Source organism: Thamnophis elegans, chromosome 15, assembly GCF_009769535.1.
Source record: "Thamnophis elegans isolate rThaEle1 chromosome 15, rThaEle1.pri, whole genome shotgun sequence".
Classification (NCBI taxonomy): domain Eukaryota; kingdom Metazoa; phylum Chordata; class Lepidosauria; order Squamata; family Colubridae; genus Thamnophis; species Thamnophis elegans.
Genome location: NC_045555.1, coordinates 8372000 through 8390683, shown reverse-complemented (window position 1 = coordinate 8390683; position 18684 = coordinate 8372000).

The following is an 18684-nucleotide window of genomic DNA, read 5'->3' as shown; positions in this document are numbered from 1 at the left end:
GGATGAGGGCAGCCAGTCCAGAGTTAAGCAGGGGCCACACCAGTGGTGAAAGGCTATTTTTTAAAACTATCGGTTCTGTGGGTTTGGCTTGGTGGGCATGGCAGGAGAAGGATACTGCAAAATCCCCATTCCCTCCCCACTCCAAGGGGAAGGATACTGCAAAATCCCCCATTCCAGGGGGAAGGATACTGCAAAATCCCCCACTCCTGCAGGAAGGATACTGCAAAATCCCACTCCTGCAGGAAGGATACTGCAAAATCCCCACTCCTGCAGGAAGGATACTGCAAAATCCCCCACTCCTGCAGGAAGGATACTGCAAAATCCCCCACACCTGGGGGAAGGATACTGCAAAATCCCCACTCCTACGCAATCTGGGGCCAGCCAGAAGTGGCATTTGCCGGTTCTCCGAGCTACTCAAAATTTCCGCTACCGGTTCTCCAGAACCTGCTGAATTTCACCTCTGGGTCACACTAGGCTTCCTCCACCACCACCCCCATCCAAAATCTGGGGCCCCTCAGCCCCAGAGGTATCTGGGCTGAGTTGGGAGAGGGGCTCTGGGGTCACTGGGCACAGGAAAACGTTGCCACCGAAAAGCAGACAGCGAGCAGTGTCTCCCCTTCTGGGCTGCTTGGCAGAAGAGGGGAGTGGGGTTACCCTGTGTAGATTTTCAGCTCCTGGGCTTGGACTGGGGGGTAGGTGGGTTCTGAAGTCCTGATGGGAACCCTCTGTCTGCCTTAACGCCCACAAAGTTTTCCTTCCATCAGTCCTCCTTTTGCTAAAGCTGACACCTTCTATGCAGAACCCGGCAAAAAAAACCTTCCCAGACTGCCTTTTGCGAGGAGGGGGGATTTGTTCAGCGCCTTTGAAGGTCCTCCGCGAGGGGCCCAGAGAATCATCTCCGATCAGCTTTTCCCCAAGCAGATAGGTTGTGCCCCTGCGTAGCTCTGTCACGAAATCCAACCACGTTGGGGATGATTGGTTCTGAATGGCCGCGAAGGGAGTCTGTTTCCCCCCCTCCCACTCTCCGGGTGGTGGTGATGCTGGAGTGGGAAAGCCGATGATGTCAACGAAATAACCAATTTCATGGTATACATGATGTACAGGGGGACACGGTGGCTCAATGGTTAAGACGCTGAGCTTGATGAATCAAAAAGGTCGGCAGTTCGGCGGTTCGAATCCCGAGCGCTGCGTAACAGAGTGAGCTCCCATTCCTTGTCCCAGCTTCTGCCAACCTAGCATTTCGAAAGCACGTGAAAAATGCAAGTAGAAAAATAGGAACCACCTTTGGTGGGAAGGAGCGTTCCGTGCGCCTTCGGCATTTAGTCATGCTGGCCATAACCACAGAGACATCTCCGGACAGCGCTAGCTCTTTGGCTTTAAAACGGAGATGAGCACCGCCCCCTAGAGTCAGGAACGACTAACACATATGTGAGGGGAACCTTTACCATTGCCTTTTACATGATGTACATGGACAATAAAGGCTATACTATGATTTTAGGGATTCCTCCGGTGCAAATGTGGGGTTTTCCACCGTGTTCCTCCTGCAGGATGCCAAATTTTATCCAGATGTGCAATCTGCTTTTGGTAATCGGATCTCCCCGGGAAGGCCGCCAATGGCTTCCAGATGTGCCCTTGTGGTTTTAAAAGGATGGAATTGTGGTGATGGAAGGGGGGGGGAGGATTGTTTGCCAAACAGCTCTTCTGCCCCATCGCACCAGGAGAGGAAAGGAATGTCCCCCCCTCCTTCCCCCTCCACATAAATTCTCTGGGGTGCAGTGAATCGAGCCTTCTGAGAAAGGGGAAAAAAAATCTGCAAAGAATTTGTGCTATCCCGACCCTGGATGGGATCTGCTCAGCCAATTTGTTCTTTTTAAACTCTGCCTAACTTTTGGGTGGGGTGGGGGCGGACTGTTAAATTTTGAAATAAATGACTTTTTACCACGGTTTGAAATGAATCAGGCTCCCTGTTTTTTTTTTCCTTCTTCTTGGTACATTTTCCTAACTTAAAACCTCTTCAGATGCTTCTCCTGGCTGCCCCAATTTCTTGTCTTCTTCAGTCCAACCTGTCAAAGACAGGTTGTTGTTTAATTCACTGGAGGCAGGTTGGAACAGAAAATAATTCTCCTTCAGTACAGTCTACGCTTGGCAAGGGAAGGGAATGAAGTGCATTGCAGTTCTTTATTGTTCTGACCGAGGCTTCCCAAGAGCATGAAACAAACTCCTGGTCCCATCAAAATCCTTTTATTAATTGACTGTGAATTCTGCTCATTCACATCCAGCAAAGTCTTTTGAGGGAGGATTTACAGTCACAGACCTTCTCTGGCTTGGAGAGCTGCCAGACTCATATCTGCAGAACTTGACAAGGAGTCTCGGAGAGTCAGGAACCAATGAAGCGAACTAATTGTCTCCTGCAAACTCCATTCCCCTTTCGCTCCTCTTTTATTTCTTCTGGGAGGGGCCATTCATCGTCCATCTGTGGCCTTACTCCCAAGTCAACCACTGTTCCTTAGCTGTTCCCGTCGTCTGGCAACTCTGCGCATGCGCACACTGGGAACAGGCTCCAGCTGTTGTTCTGCCTCACTGATGTCTGACTCCAAAGGCAGCTGATAACTGGCATACAGCCCAGGCCCCCTCTCTGCCTCCGACACAGAGCCCTCATCAGAGCCTTCCCCAGACTCCAGGTTCCTGGCCCATGTTCCTCCCCAACCTCCTCACTGTCCGAATCAGGTCACAACATTTATTGAGAACCTCGATCTGGGGGAGGGGGTTGGCCGGCTGTGTGTGCTGATCCAGAGGGGGAAGATCTGATGCCATCAAAACACCCCCCTCCCTCCGCAGTGGAGGATGGCATCTGCCTGTTCTCCAGAAAGCCAAATCCTCGCAAGAAGAGAGAAGGCCTATTGGGCAGTGTTGGCCCAGTAACTACTAATCTGGCCCAACTGGAGCCTCCGCGTCGATACTGGTGAGACTGGGGATTATGGGATGCAATACCAGTGTGGCTGGGGATTATGGGACTGGAAGTCCAATTCCTGTGGAGGATTGAAAAGACAGCCTCAGGGGTATAAGGAGATGTTAAGAAAACTACCCAGTTTGTTTGCAGAAACAAATCTCGGGGACCCTCACGGGCATCATTTTCTTCTTTATTTATTTCCAAGTTCTATTGCAATTTCCCCCCCCCCAACATACATACTTTATGGGCAGAGTGTTTACCAGGTCACATCGTATGCATCACATTTATACTCACAAGTTTCATTGTATTCTCATCTTCCCACTTTTATCTTCATCTCTTATATATCCTTTGTTTTCCCATCAATTCATTTAGTCTTACATATCACTGCTAAACACTTTTTTTTGGTCTTCAGCTAATTACTGCTAATTCATCCAACAAATTAATCATTTACCACAATATCCTTGCTATTCCCACTTCAACGCTCTTTATCATTACTTACTCAATTTTTACACATAGTTAGCATCACTGTACACCCTGTATTCTTTTTTTAAGTTTTTTCCAGTTGTTTATTCTATTTCATTTCTTGTGTTCCTCTCTATGGAAATAAAATTAAAAAGAAACACAGGGTGGAAGTGGGCTCCCCTGAATCACTCCAATGTGTTCATTCATTCTCTCTCTCTCTCTCTCTCTCTAACACACATACACTTGAATCCTGCAGGCGCTCCCATGTGTTCATTCTTCACATTCTCACAGTCTTCCATTAAATGTGGAAGTGGGCTCCGCTGAACCACTCCAATGCGCTCATTCATTCATTCTCTCTCACACACACACATACACACACACACTTGAATCCTTGTGCAGGAGCACCCATGTGTCAAAGCGTGGGGGACCCGCGTGTACTGCTTCATATTCTCACGGTCTTCCATTAAACGTGGAAATGGGACGTCGCTGGACGACTTCAATGCACTCATTCATTCATTCGTTCTCTCTCTCTCACACACACACACACTTGAATCCTTGTACAGGAGCACCCATGTGTCGAAGCGTGCGGGACGCGCATGGACTGCTTCACATTCTCACGGTCTTCCATTAAAGGTGGAAGTGGGCGTCGCTGAACCACTTCAATGCACTCATTCATTCATTTGTTCGTTCATTCATTCTCTTTCTCGCTCTCGCTCTCACACACACACTTGAATCCTTGTGCAGGAGCACCCATGTGTCGAAGCGTGGGGGATGCGCGTGTACTGGTTCACATTCTCACGGTCTTACACTAAACCTTATCGGAATCCTGCCCGAAAGGGCGAAGCGTTTCGGCCCCCCCTAACCCCGAAGCCGCTCGGGCACGTCCGCCGAGCGTTATTCCGAGCTCGCCCGAACGCCGTCCCCGAGAACGAAACGGTTCCGCGCAGGCGCCGGCGGGCCCTTCCGAAAGCAGGCGCCGAACGTCTCCGGAGCTGCCCGAGCGTCCGAACGCCCGAGCGTCCGACGACGACGTCGCCGCCGCCGCCGTCCTGCCGGACTGCTGGAGGCGGCCGCCAGCGCCATGTTGGATATTCCGCTCCGTCCGTGAGGAGAATCCGCCGGCATCGCTCACCCGACCGCCGCTAGACGCCGCGGAGCCGCTTCGCCCGGCCCACAGGAGCCGAGAGCCGCCGGCGGAGGCGGCCCCATGAGCGGCGGCGCGGCCTGACCGGCCCCCGCTCGCCCCGGCCTGAGGAGGAGGAGGAGGAGGGGAGAGGAGGAGGAGGAGGAGAGGAGGAGGAGGAGGCCGGCCGCGTTGTCACGGAGACCGGCCGGGGGTGCTGGCCCGCCGGGCTGCCCCCGCCCCCGCCCCGCCGCTCCCCGCCCCCCGCCGCCCCGCCGCCGCCGCCGCCCCCGGCCTGGTGGTGGCTCCGCTTGGCCATGAGTTTACCGCAGAAGGCGGCCCTCAAGCCCGGCGCGGCGGCGGCGGCGGCAGCGGGGGGAGCGGCGGCGGCGGCGGGAACGGCGCCCTCCCCAGGGAGCGGCGTGGGAGCCGGCCCGGGCGGCCCACCGCCGCCCCCGCCGCCTGTCCCTCCGGCGGCGGCGGCAGCTGGAACAGCCCCTTCCCCGTCTCACCCGGCGGCGGCCAGCGGGGCGCCTCCTGCCGCTGCTCCAGTTCCTCCACCGCCGGCAGCCGTGGCAGTGGCCGGGACCCCTCCTGCTGCCGCTGCGGTGCCACCGCCGTCTCACTCCGCCGGCATGAGGGCTCTGCAGGCCCCGCCGCCCCAACAGTATCCTTGGCCACCCGGTCCGGAGGATGGGGGGAAGGAAGGAAGGGTGGGGGAGGGAGACTGAAGTAGAAGGAAGGAAGGAAGGATGGGGGGAAAGACTGAAAGGAGAAGGGAGGAGATTGAGGGGAAGGAGAGAAGGAAGGAAGGAAAAAAGACTGAAAGGAGAAGGGAGATGGAGGAGAAGAAAAGGGGGGAAGGAAGGAAAAAAGTCTGAAAGGAGAAGGAAGGGAAGGGGGAAGGAAGGAAAAAAGACTGAAAGTAGAAGATCGAGGAGAAAGAAAGGAGAAGGAAGGATGGAAGGAAGAAAAGGGCCCCCCGCGGGAGCCAGCCGTCTCCTTCCCGGCCAAGAAGGCCATGCAAAACCGGGCGGCGCCAGGAAGCCGGCCGTGCAAGGCTGCCTGGGTGCAAGGTTGGTGCTTGAGCAGGGGGCTGGACTAGAAGACCTCCAAAGGTCCCTTCCAGGGGGATGGAAACCGGCTTCTCCGGAATGGGCGAAGTGACCCCGGTGGGCCAGAAGGGTGGTGACTTTCGCCTAGCTCTTTTCTTGCCTTTCCCTTTCTTTTTCCTGGAACGGATCTTTTCCCACACCCGCCCGCTTTCTCTTTCGCTTTGAAGGTGGGGGGGAGCTCCGTGCCTGCAATTCTCGGAAGGGGGGAGAGAGAGAGAGTGGCTTGTCCGAGGAAAAGGATGTTTGGAGTGGCTGCGTATCCCCACCCTGGATTGGTACCAGAAGATCAGCGGGATGCGGTGGGTGGTGGTGTGGGGGGGACGGTTGTTTCATGCTGGATTCACAACCGGAAGTGGTGCCGGTGATGGTGGGAAAGAAATTGCATCTGATTTGTGTAGGGCGATGCTCTGTTTCCAGCTAACCCTGAAGGGTGATCCTGGCTTGTTCCCACTGGTATTGTCTTTTACCAAAGATCTCTTGAGTTGAATCTGACATCTGGTGACGAGATAGTCAACTTTTTTAAATTTACAGGATAGTAGGAACCCCTTGCTGGCAAATCCGCCTTATTTTCTGAATTAGATAGATGCTTTTGATACCTAGACCTATGAAATGTCTTTGGTGGGGGACACATTGCGTTTAATACTTGATTGCTATACAACAGGAGGTGGAAATTGCCAAATCTCACATAACTAAATGTGAAATAGGTCTCCAGCACTCCCTTAAGGGGGGGGTTGTTTCTGGTGAGAAGGTGGGGGTGCCAGAGGGGGAGGTTTATCTGAAAAGCATCTTCCAAAATGGTCACCCTTGGGGGGGCGAATCGTATTTCTGCATTAGCTGCTTGGCTAGGGGTTGATCAAGTTAGGATCTGTATGAAATGTGTGAGAGGAAAGGAAGGTCTGTTGTACGTAGATAGTGTGGGGTACAGTGGGGAGGGAAAGGATTGTGTTTTAGTTTTGGGGATGTTCTGTGAATTTAGATTGGTGCCTGAGGATGATTGCCAGAAGTCCTGTTTTTTTTGTTTTTTGTTTTGCTTTCTCAGCCAGGTTACTGTAGAATTCATAACAAAATAGTCTTTTTTGGTTGTATATGGCCCACTTATAGCAGTGAGTTACTTGAATGCAACATTTCTTTTTAGGCCTTTTTGTGGCTTTTCTACTTCTGAGTTAAGGTAGGCACGACAGACCTTAAAGTCTCCAGCTCCGCTTTCCTGCTTGGATGAAATTCAACTGAAGACAATATGCTTCCCTTGGTTTACATTCATCAAACAGTCTTTGGTTTAGTACAGATTGAACTTGTATCTTTTAATTTCTCCAGAATCTTTTTTTTCCTACAAAAGGACTGTGTAGGTTGGCACCCGTTTTAAGCAGGGCTGTCATAAATAAAATTAGTTTAGGGTAGCTTGCAATGAATGACAGTTGGCACATAGGGCTGTGGAATTTTTTATTTTGCTGGAGTTTCTCTGTTTAACTCTTCTTGGATTTTATTAAAATATGTTTTAAAGCTGGAAGGAAATACTTTTTATGCTCCAGGATTTAGTTGGACTAGGGGTAGAAAGTGACTTCACAGTATTGTGTATTTTTGTAATAAAGATTAAATGTATACTTTCCAGCATCAGTGAATGTATAGTAGTATGGCTTGGAAAGATGGGAATACTCACAGGGGCATTATAGGAAAACGGGCAGTGTAGTATGTGATGACAACAATCAGAAGTTCAATAGTACCTTTCTGACTAATGTATTTTGCCAAAAGGCATAAGCTTCTGTGAGCTTCATCGGATGAAGATACTTGTAATTGATAAGGTTCTGTCTCATGAATAATCCGCATAATCAATCTGTCTCCCCCTCCTTTTCTGTCTCCCCAATTTAAATTCTTCATCAGTCTAGCTACCCTAGGCTCCTATCAAAGGAAGCATCACTGACAAAGAACATTTCCCTATTAATAAAACACATTTTATATTTGCTTTATTTCAGCTGCCCATCTCAGCAAATGACTCTGGGTGGTTCACAGGTTATATTTATTTATTAATTTCATTCACTCATTCACTCATTTGTTCGTTCATACCATATATATCATCTCAGCAAATGACTGGGCAGCTTAAGAGTTGTTGGAAAAGGTGCTTCCAGGTGCCTTTTGATTTTTACCCTTGTTTAGCATAGGTTTTGTATTCCATTGTGTTTTTCTTGCATATGTCATCAGAAGGAGTAACTGGGTTTGTAGAAGCACAGCAAAGTCTCTCCCTTGTTAAAAAATCTTCTTTAGCTCAGTTAAGAACAAGAAGCCTGGAATTGCTGCTAAAAACACAAGCACAGCTTTGTAATCTAAATTTTATTTCTGCATTTGCGTTTGGAATCTGATAAAGGAGCCAGTGGTCAACAGAGAAGAAAAAAAACAGAGTTTGAACTTTGCAGCACCAACCTGTATTAAAGGCGCTGCTGCTTTGCACTGCAGTGAATGCAATTGAGGCTTCCTCCCTGTCGGCAGTGAAGCCTCTGGACTGGTCAAGTGGACTCTTCTGTCAAGGCAAGGCCTAGATAAGGGTGTGGAGACCGTTAGTGTGGAGACCAGCGGTTGTGACAGTGGATTGAACATGGCCCATTTCTGAATTCCACTTATCAGTTTCCATCCAACTTTCTAAATCGATTCATTTGCAAAGGTTCTCGTTGCAAGACAGGCTTCACTGAATCAGGCAGGTAATATGTTGCGTGAAGAGCTCAACCCAGTTAGCAGTGGGGATATATTGGGCGAGGGCTGGGGTATCACTGAGTTGATTCCCTGTGGCCATTGAGAGAGAGAGAGCTATACTCTATTGAGACAGGAGATTGATCTCCCTCTTCCAGAGCTGCTGGAGCGGAGTACTTGAGTGACCCTGCAAAAATGCCTTTCTCTAGTCCATCTCCATTTTTTGCTTTTCAGGTGCTTTCCGTGGCCAAGGGAAGACAGGAAGAAGGACAGGAAGCAGCGGGGTGATGGCAGCAGCTGGGGAATGGAGGGTGGGTAAGCTTCTCCCCGGTGTTGTTTGCTGTGGCACACATTCGGAGACTAAAGGCGCTTTCCGTTTTTGGGCAGCTGGAAGGACCAGCAGAGATGTCTGCTCCCCACTTGACTGGTGCAGTCATATGCTGCTGGCACCCAGTGGTCAGCGTTTAGCAGAGTGTCGCGACCTACCCAGATGCCCGGATTGCAGGTTTCGTTTCTGCGTTTTCAGGAGAGGAAGCTGTATGAAGCTGGTTTGAAACTCAGGGGCTTTCCGCTTTCTGGTATGGTTAATAACATTGGGAATGTGATATGTTGCAGGCGCAGGCCATTCCCTCTTTCTATGAACTGCAGCAGAGCCGTCCTTCAGAAGCTTCTGAGGATGCTTCCCTCCACCGCAATGATGGTGGGTTGTTGTAATATAGTTCCTTGTGTAGGTGTGGGTCACCCATGGCCCAGTTCATACCAGGGCATGCAGAGCCACGCTGAACCACACAGGAGAAAACAAACTCCTAAAACGCCATAACATTCTGATCTGCCTTTTAAAAAAATGAAAATGTATACAACAGTGTGTGTGGGGGGGAAATGTGGGGACAGACAGCCAGGATGAGAAAGCAAGAAAAACGGAAGAGAACGAATGCAGGTAAGAGCCAAGCCTCCCCAGAAGGAGAAAACGTGAGCTGCTGCGGGAGTGAATGGGCTGTGTGAGACAGGTGAACGAGACAGGTGAACTCGGAAAGCTGTTTTGGGTGCATCCTTTCAGGGAGGCTGAAGGGCTGCTTGTGTCACCGGTGGCTGCCTTGTGGATTGCTGACACCAGCAGGATAAACATGCAGTTTTGGAGAATGGCCGATACGAATCCTTTAGAGATTTAGAGGCAGCCCATGTCCAGAAGACCTCCGATTATGCAGGCGTGAGTTGAACAGCCAGTTGTATCACCTTGGAGACACTTCTGTATAAAGAAACAGCGTGCTAAGAGATTGCACAGTTGCTTCCTTTAGGACAGTAGTGTGTTTTTTAGTGGTGGATGCAAACGGTGGGGCTGGACTGCCTCGTCTGTCTCTATTGAGTTACGCAAGTTATGGGTTTATTTTCATGCCACTTATAACCCTTTTGTGATGAATGAGTCGTATGCTGGAGCTGCTATCTTTTCACCTGGTCCTAGGAAGGAAACTCACTTGCTGGCTGCCTGGTTGGATGACTTTCAGCCAGGAACAAAAGGAGAAGGGAGGCTTCTCCATACCTATCAAGTACTCTTGAAATCCTTTTGGGAAAAAAATCTGTTCAGGATGCAGCAACAAGGATGGTTGTGTGAAGGAGAGACCATCTCCCCTTGCAGAGACTGAGGCAGCCACATTAGTGGGGTTCCTTTCTGTTCCCAATATGAGTGTTCATGTTATTTATGTAGTTGAAAACAATTTGACCCCTAATGAGTTGCTGACGCCTTGCTCCAAGGAGGTCTGAGATTTTGGGCAACCAGCACCGGGCCTCAGTGGTGGCATCTGTGTAATGGCCTTTCCCAGAAAGTCCACATTGCAAAAATACTCTCTTACTCTTTACTGATGACCATTGGGATCTTGTTTAGGTATTTCATATCTTTCATTCACGATAAAATTTCCTAATAAAGAAAACCATCACCTTTTGTTAATAAATAAACACTTCTTGCTTGAGGAATTTTTGAGAGTTTCCAGTTTGGACTGAAATTGAACAGTTCGATTGTCATGTTTTCGCGTTTTGTTTTTCTTTCTTTTCCCTTTTTGAACTAATCATTAAATATGCAGCCTGGTCAGTTCCGTAAAATGAATGAAAGTGCTTTCGTTTCTCAGGATCCAGGCTGGGGCCCCTGGATTGTGGGGCCAGCCATTTGGAACTTTTCTCTTTCATCGTGGGGTCCTTTGCAATGAACGTGGGTCAACTTTGAACTGTCACTAAAGGAGCTGTTGTAAGCCGAGGACTACCTGTATTGCTGGTGATTTTGCCAGAAAGTTTGAATTCATTGCCACACACACACAGAACAATGATAGCTAAAGTCAATATTGTTTTTTTTTTTCAGAAGCAAAATGCCATGTTTTTTAATTCTTTCGTGGACCTCTTTGGACAGTGGTGAGGAAGCATATCATGAAGAAGTTCTTTGCAATAGCTTTTTGCGGTTTACTGAGGTAGGAGGAAACTGGTTAGTTGCTAGTTGCATGGATGGTTTAGGTTAGTAGAAAGTGAAGTAGAGGTGCACCCGTACTGCTTGATGAAAGAATCCTCTTATTGCACATCAGCCAGCATATTGTTCAAAGGGACTTTGAGTGACAATCCAACTACACTCCGGTTAGAGTCCCACTGCATGCAATGCCACCTTAATCTTAACCTCAGCAAGAGGAGCCCCTTCCAGTGCATTGTAGACTTCATGGAGCCATTCACTCTGTTTTTTAACAATGAATTTGAGACACGTGCAATTTTGCAGGAGTTCTGAACCACCTGGCTGCAGCCAGTGTTTGCATAGCAACATATCCACAACAGACACAGTTTTCCATTGATAGGTGTGGTATGTTTAATATCTTCCTCCTTCGTTTGTAAGTGAGAAGCAACTTCTTTTAATTTCAAGTCAGTGTTTCCTGAGACAGTCCTTTACCAGTTTGCACTAATACTGTGGAGCTGCTGCGCTGTGTTGGCTGCGCTTTTAAAGTTTCTGGGCTTTGTCCAGTTAGTGTGTGTGTGTGTGTATGCTCCACTTCGACTAACATTCATGGTTTTTTTAAATTTCCAATTTAATTTTGCAGAATTAGCTTTTGTTGACCTTTATTCCTTGATGTCAAACCACATAATGACTTACCTAGGCTTCATTTTCAATAGTTTAAGAACCGAACCAGAAAGGAAAATAAGATTTCAGGAATGTAATCCAACATGTATATTTATTTACAGTAGGGAGTGTTGTTGTTTTTTTTGGAAGGGGGGGGTGTTCCTTACAGTGAGTGACATTCTGTGAAATCGCTTTTCACTGACTAGAGAATTTTAAGTGCATTAATACAATTGCAGGAAACTAGTTTTGAAAGGGTTCCCCGGGGGCATAAATATTGATAGTAATATGAGAATGGGCTTCCGAGACAGAACCTTTTGCATATTCCTTGAATAATTTCTTTTGGGACACAAAGAAGAGTCGCAAGCGGATGAAAGGACACCCATTGCTGGCTGTTTAGTCTCCTGTGGTTGGTGGAAGCAGGACAGTTGAATGACAGTTGATTGTCAGGCCGGGTCTTACCATATTTTTCGGAGTATAAGACGCACCAAGCTTTTGAAGAGGCAGATTTTTTTAAAAAAGTTTTGCACTCTGCAGACCCCTCAAAAACAGTCCATTTTTTTTGCGAAAATGGTTTTTTTTTGTCAAAAAAAGGCCATGCATAGCCTTTAGGAGGTTTGTAGAGTGCTCCTGGGGGCTGGGGAGGGTCAAAAATAAGCAACAAAATGGCCCATTTTTTGCTTATTTTTGCCCTCCCTGGCCCCCAAGACCACTCTGGAAGCCTCCTAAAGGCTATGCACAGCCATTTTTGCAAAGGGGGTGGGGTTTCGGGAGGCCAAAAATGCTGTATTCAGTGTATAAGACACACCCAGATTTTCACCCTCTTTTTTGAGGGAAAAAGGTGCATCTTATACTCCAAAAAATACAGTAATTATCAGTCAGAGAAAAAGCTGGAGTAAAAGTGGTCCAAGTGTAAAGAAAGATTTGTTAGCCAGAGTGGGGTTGGGTTTCTGGCCAGCCATCTCTGGCACATTGTGGCTGAGACGCAGCCTTCCTCACATTTCCCGGTGGTACCCGAGCAGGGCACGTTCCTTTCAGATGGACAATGGCAGTGTTTCTGGCTCTGGGGTGGGCAGTGTGTGGCTCCTGCAGAGGTTTTCCTGCCTCGCCACTTGGCAGCCAAGGAGACATCCCCTAAAGAGCCACCAGTTGGTCCTTCCTCCCCCACCCTCCCCTCGGTTCCTTTTGGCTCTGCTCCGCCATTCAGAACGCTGGCAGTGGCCAGTGAAACAAAGAGGCTCTTTCAGCCCCAGGCTTTTGTTAATGCTCCCAGCTTCTCTCCCTGGTTCCTAGTCCAATTGTTCCTCCTCAAGCAGTCCCAGGGGCTCTTGGGAAGCAACGTTCCCTGGCTGGAGGGGAAGTCCTGCCCCCATCATCAGGGAAGAGTGGAAAGGCCCTGGCTTGAAGTGACCGATTGGGAAAGGTCTGCCGGCCAGCCTCCCATCAGGGGTGTTCAGGGGCTCCAGCAGCTTCCTTTATCTTGGGCAATTTAGCTTGCTCCCTCCAGAGCTATTTGCAGTGATGCCCAGGCAACACTATAGAATATAGAATATAGAATAGAATACAGAATGAATAGATATAGAATAATAGAAGAGAAGATAGAAGAGAACAGAGAGTAGAATAGAATTAGAATAGAATATAGAATAGAATACAGAATGAATAGAATACAGAATGAATAGAATAGAATAACAGAAGAGGAGAACAGAGTAGAGTAGGTTAGAATATAGAATAGAATACAGAATGAATTCAGAATACATAATATAGAATAGAATAACAGAAGAGGAGAACAGTAGAGTAGGATAGAATTAGAATAGAATAGAAAGTAGAATAGAATTAGATTAGAAAGAGTAGAATAGAATTAGAATAGAATAAGGAATAGAATTGAATATAATTCTTTATTGGCCAAGTATGATTGGACACACAAGGAATTTGTCTTTGGTGCATAGGGTCTCAGCGTACAGAAAGAAAAATAAAATAGAATACATTCATCAAGAATCATAAGATACAACACTCAGTGATAGTCATAGGTTACTAATAAGCAATCAAATCATACTAGGAAACAAATTAAACAATATAAATTTTAAAGTTTTTTTTCTATCCCAGTCAACAGTTCCCATCACCTCCCACTTGTCATAGCTGGGGGATGATGGGAGTTCTATTCCAGTACATTTCGAAGATGATGGATTCAACCGGGCTAGTCCTCCCTGGAGCTCACGTTAACGTAGAAGTCATTTCCCTCTGAATTGAAGGAGGCAGGTCACTTTGGTGGGTCACCTCCTGGCGAAGCTGTCCTGGAACGGTGTATGGATGGAAGCGGTCCACCGCTGGCCTTCGGACAGCCCTGGATTGTGCTGCGGCTAGGTTACTTTCCTATGGAATATTTGCACTGTGTATCGATGTAAGCAGTGAAGGGATGCTGTGGTTCTGGCTAAGACGCTGAGCTTGTCGATCAGAAGGTCAGCAGTTCAGTGGTTCAAATCCCTACTGCTGCGTAATGGAGTGAGCTCCCGTGACTTGTCCCAGCTTCTGCCAACCTAGCAGTCCGAAAGCACGTAAAAAATGCAAGTAGAAAAATAGGAACCACCTTTGGTGGGAAAGTAACAGTGTTCTGTGCGCCTTTGGCATTGAATCATGCCGGCCACATGACCATGGAGAACATCTTCGGACAGCACTGGCTCTTCGGCTTTGAAACGGAGTTGAGCATTGCCCCCTAGAGTTGGGAACAACTAGCACATATGTGCGAGGGGAATCTTTACCTATCGATGTGAGCAGCTCACCTTTTAAAATTGTTCCTTGTTTTCTGAGTGACAAGCTTCTAGTGTGCTCAACAAGGGTGCAAGATAATGTGAGAGTAAATCCGATGGCCTCATCCATCTGTTGACTTCCTGTCATTATGGTTCTCGTTACTGTCCCACCCTTTTTCCTGGATGGGCCTAGAGCATTTTACAAAAGAAGGCTTCAAAGCTCTTCAATGAACGATTACCCAGAAAGTCAACAGTCCTTAAAGCGATAAATCAACAGCAGGGAAACCCAATCAATAAGCCAATCTGAATGCAACTCAGTCTGGCCAAAGGGGCAGAGCCCCGCTCTTTGGCAGGTGCTGCTGTCTCCAAGCTCTGAGCCGCATGCCTTGTCTGAGGCTGAGCAGGACAGAGGGATGGAGACGTTCCTCAGGGGGCAGCTGTTGAGATTGTGGCCCTCACCCTGGCATCGTCCAAAGCAAAGCCAGCCCTCTCAAGAGGTGATGGGCTCCTCTGCCACGCGGACTTCGGGCCTGCTCTGTCCACGGATGCCCATATGCCACTAAAGCATCAAAGTATGTGGGCTATGGGACTGTTAAAGCATAGCGTGGACCTGAGCACAACTCCCACTCGTGGGGTGAACAGTTTTTCCTCTTTAAAAAAAAAAAAAGTTACCGGCAATCCTCGGCTTATAACCGTACTTGAGTCCCCGGTTTTTGTTGCTAAGTGAAAGGTTCGGGAAGTGAGTTTTGCCTGATTTGGCGGCCCTTTCTTGCCATAGTTGTTACGTGAACTGCTACAGTTGTTAAGTGAGTCACATACAGGGTGTTTAGCGAATCGGGCTTCCCCATGGACTTGGCTGCTTTAGAAGGTCGTCAAAAGGGAATCGCCTGACCCCAGGACATTGCCACCATCAAAGACACGAGTCAATTGCCAAGCGTCTGAATCTTGTTCGTCTGAATCTTGTCCTTGGGAGGCTTCAGTGGTTGGACGTGTGAAAAACGGTGCTAAGTCACTTTTTTCAGTGCCATTGCAACTTTGAAAGGTTACTAAACGAACGGTGTGTTGTGTTGTTTGGTGGAACTAAATCACTATCAACAGCATTCTTAATCTAGTGCCTTTCCTTTCCTTTCTCCCTTCCTATCCTTTTCCTTCCCTTTCTTTTCTCCTTTCCTTCCTTTCCTTTTTCCTTTCTTTCCTTTCCTTTCCTTCTCTCCTTTTCCTTTTCCTTCCTTTCCTTTTTTTAATTTTAGAGAGCTTCTTTATTTATTCCCTCACAGTTATTTATTGCATTTACTCATACAATGTAATTAGCTAAAATAATTCAGCTCCCCCTGGCTTTTAGAAATGGATCCTGAGAGTTGAACTTATTTTTATTTTTTTTAATCATGCCAGGGGACAAGGTTTTGTTCCTGGCATCAAGGATGACAGCACATGGTACCCTGACCTTCCTCCCAATTTTGAGGGTCTGTTGTGGCCTGCCAGTAGAGCTGGCAGCAGATTCAGACAGTGAGGAGGTTGGGGAGGAACATGGGCCAGTCCTGGAGTCTGGGGAAGGCTCTGAGGAGGGCTCTGTGTCGGAGGCAGAGAAGAGGCCAGAGCCATATGCCAGTTATCAGCTGCTTCGGAGTCAGACATCAGTGAGGCAGATGAACAGCTGGAGCCTGTTCCCAGCGTGGGCCTGCGCAGAGTTGCCAGACGACGGGAACAGCTAAGGAACAGTGGTTGACTTGGGAGTAAGGATACAGATGGATGATGAATGGCCCCTCCCAGAGGAACTAAAGAGGAATGAAAGAGGAGTGGAGCTTGCAGGAGGCAATTAGTTCGCTTCATTGGTTCCTGACTCTCCGAGACTCCTTGCCAAGTTCTGCAGATATTGGCTTGGCAGCTCTCCAAGCCAGAGAAGATCTGTGACCGTAAATCCTCCCTTGAAAGACTTTGCTTGGTGGGAATGAGCAGAATTCACAGTCAAATTAATAAAAGGGTTTTTTGTCGGGACAAGGAGTTTGCTTCAGGCTCTGGGAAGCCTCGGTCAGACCACGGTCCCCTTGGTGGAAGTAAATTAATATCCCTGGGACGGGCTTTGTCAGATAGATGTTGCTCTTACGTGGTGGATGAGGAAGCCACACAACCGAATGGCAGGATGGTTTCTCCAGAAGGTGGACATTCAGGGAACAAGGTAGTCCTCGACTTATGACAGTTCACTTAGTGACCATTTGAAGTGACAACAGGACCGAAAGGAGTGATTCACATTCAGGCGCTTGACAGCTGACTTGGATTTATGATGGTCGCGGGGTCCCCTGATCATGCGATCCTCTTTTGCAACCTCCTTGACAAGCCAAGTCCATAGGGAATCCAGACTTCACGCACAGGCGGGATTATCATTTAACAAGTGCCGCAATTCACTTAACGAACGTTAAAGTGGGCCAAACTCAACTCGGCAAAAGGTCTCACTTAGCAACATAAATTTGGAGCTCTATTATTTTGGTTGTAAGCTGATGACCACCTATTCTTTATTCTCTTTATAAAAAGAAGAAAAAAAGTCACTTTTGTTTATCTTGGTGTTTTTCCCACCTCCTCCGAGCTCACGAATCTTACGTATTAGTATCATATGTCTGCATTTCAAAGTGCAGAACACACGTGTTTTTGCTGTGTCACCGGCCTCTTTTTTTTCCAGTGCTGTAACATGTCACATGATGGTTTTTTTATTTTTAAGACCTATGCCTGTTTGTTAGCTCAGGTTTCCGTTCAGAAGTCGGAACTGCAGTTTAGTCAAGGGGTTGTTGTGGATCATAATGGGGTTTTCTCAGTCAGCTGGACGTCCGTGGCATGTTTGGGGGAAACAAACCCCTCATGATCGGGGAAAGCGTACGAGCTGAGGTCGAGATTCGGGTTCTACAGGAAGTGGGTTTTTCGACGCAGACGTCCCAATTTTTCTGCGAGGCGATGTGTTGTTAGGTGAGTTTTTCAAAACTTTTGCTGTCTCCCCCCCCCCCCCCCAATCTACGTTTACATTTTAACATGAAACGTGTGTATTTAATGCCCATCGAAAACCTGCAAGGTTTTTTTTTAGGGCAACAAATTGGAGGAACAAAAGAGTGATTCTCTGCTTTGCTTGCTGGGTGTTATTGCATGCCCCAATTGCGACATTGCTCTCCTCTGAGTTGTGTCAATAACAGCTGTCTCTGCGTTGAACCTGGGAAGGCTGTCAGCAAACAATGATAAAAGGGCTGAAAATCTGAGAAAATTGTATTGTCTGAACCAAGTGATGTTTTAATCCCTCCCTGGGGTGGCCCGTTGCAAATCTTCTGAGTCTTCCTCTCTGGATCTTGTGGGTTGTAGTTGCGAAGTCGTGTCCAACCCATCAGACCCCATGGACAACATTACTCCAGGCCTTCCTGTCCTCTACCATCCTCCGAAGTCCATTTAAGCTCACGCCTGCTGCTTCGGTAACTTCATCCAGCCACCTCCTTCTCTACCGTCCCCTTCTTCTTTTGCCCTCCATCATTCCCAGCATGAGGCTCTTCTCCAGGGGGTCCTTCTTCTCTTTCTTCTCATGAGGTGGCCAAAGTATTTGAGTTTTCTCTTCAGGATCTGGCCTTCTAAAGAGCAGTCAGGGTGATCTCCTCTAGGACTGACCGGTGGAGTGGCCTTGCAGTCCAAGGGACTCAGTGCAGGAGTCTTCTTCTCCAGCACCAGAGTTCAAAGGCCTCCGTTCTTTGGCGCTCAGCCTTTCTTATGGTCCACCTTTCACAGCCATCCATTGCAACTGGGAAAACCACAGCCTTGACTAGAGGCACTTTTGTTGGCAGGGTGATGTCTCTGCTTTTTAGTAGGCTGTCTAGATTTGCCATGGCTTCCCTCCGCAGGAGCAAGCCTCTTTTAATTTCTTGGCTGCAGTCCCCATCTGCGGTGATCTTGGAGCCCAGGAAAATAAAATCAATCACTACCTCAATTTCTTCCCCATCTATTTGCCAGGATTTGAGAGCGCGGATGCCATGATCTTAGTGTTCAGATCTTGGAAACCTAGTTTATTAATTCAAAGTTGGCCTGTGGAGGTGCCACCACAAGAAGAGTTTGTAGATGGGCGTGATTCACATGGAATCATTTAGGAAGCTTTTATGTACAGGTTGTCCTCAGCGACCACAATGGAGCCCCAATTTATGTTGCAAAGTGAGAAATTCCTTAAGTGAGTTTTGTCTGTCCCATTTTACGACTTTTCTTTGCCAAGCGAATTGCTGCAGTTGTTAATTAGTCACACGGTGGTTCAGCAAATCTGGGTTTTCCCCGTGGACTTTTCTTGTAAGTCATTGTTTTCCAATGGCGTCACTTTGGATGATCACTAAGCAAAGTTGAGGACTACCTGTATCTGTACTTTTGGAAAGCTAAGAATTTCAATCTCCATAACTTAAGGAGGGTGTGGGGAAAGAGAATACCAGGCTTGTTAATTTTGTGGTGTCCGTGGCCATCTATTCTTCTGAGGCAGAGCAGTTACAGGTAGCTGGGTCTTCTGTTTGGTGTCTATTATGAGC